The sequence below is a fragment of the Macadamia integrifolia genome, chromosome 3 (assembly GCF_013358625.1).
Source record: "Macadamia integrifolia cultivar HAES 741 chromosome 3, SCU_Mint_v3, whole genome shotgun sequence".
Classification (NCBI taxonomy): domain Eukaryota; kingdom Viridiplantae; phylum Streptophyta; class Magnoliopsida; order Proteales; family Proteaceae; genus Macadamia; species Macadamia integrifolia.
Window position 1 is genome coordinate 24,274,051 of NC_056559.1, and position 1,239 is coordinate 24,275,289.

The window sequence follows — 1,239 nt, forward strand, 5'->3', positions numbered from 1 at the left end:
GGCACTGACTGCTCGTGCGAGAGCTGTGCTGCGGGACAGCACTTCTGAGGCCGAGCTGAGCTCTACTACGTGATGCCGAGCTGGGCTCAACCCTTGATGCCGAGCTGAGCTCTAGCCTTGATACCGAGCCGAGCTGTGTACTCTGATTGTTTTGATGATTTTCGGTATATACTTGATATATGAATTGTACTTTTATTGTGTAATTATCATGCCTTCGGGCCCACATGTATATAATTATTGTATCACAATTCGGGTATCAAGTATATGGGATTTATTCACAGGAAAAACTTAGTATTCCGCTGATCTGATGAACTTATATTAGTTGTGCGTATGCTGTGGTGGAATACAGTATCTGATGATCCTGGCAGGTTTGGGTTAACCGGTGTTAACTCGGTCACCGCTCCGGTTCAGTGTGAACGGGGTGTGACATCTTCTGTCTTAGAGTGGATCAAGATGTCATCAATAAAAATAATTACCCATTTATCGAGGACATCGTGAAATACTCGATTCATTAAATCTATGAATGTTGCCGGTGCATTGGTTAATCCAAGAGATAACACTAGGAACTCATAGTGACCATACCGAGTCCTGAACGCTGTCTTGGGTATGTCGCCGCTCTTTATCTTGAGCTGATAATAGCCTGATCTATGGTCTATCTTCGAAAATACCCTTGCACCTTGTAGTTGATCAAACAAATCATCAATGCGTGGCAATGGATACCGGTTCTTAATGGTTAGCTTATTCAACTGCCGGTAATCGATGCACATACGCAAGCTGCCATCCTTCTTTTTAACAAACAATACTGGGGCACCCCAAGGTGAAACACTTGGGCGAATAAACCCCTTCTCCAATAATTCTTGCAACTGCATCTGTAACTCCTTTAATTCGGCTGGTGCCATCCTATATGGAGCTTTGGACACTGGAGCTGCTCCAGGAATCAAGTCTATGGCAAATTCTAACTCTCTATCAGGCGATAGATGCATCAGATCATCTGAAAAGACATCAGGAAATTCTTTAACCACCTTTACCTCTTCTAGAGGTGTAACCTTTGTATCAACATCAAGTACCGATGCTAAGTAACCCTGGCATCCACTTTCCAACAACTTTACCGCTTGAAGAGCGGAGACGAGGACCTTTCTAGCCCGATTCATTTTATCTGCTCGGTATACCAATTCTTTCCCTTCATCATCTGTCACCTTAATTAATTTTTCAGCACACAACACATTAGCTCAATGGGCC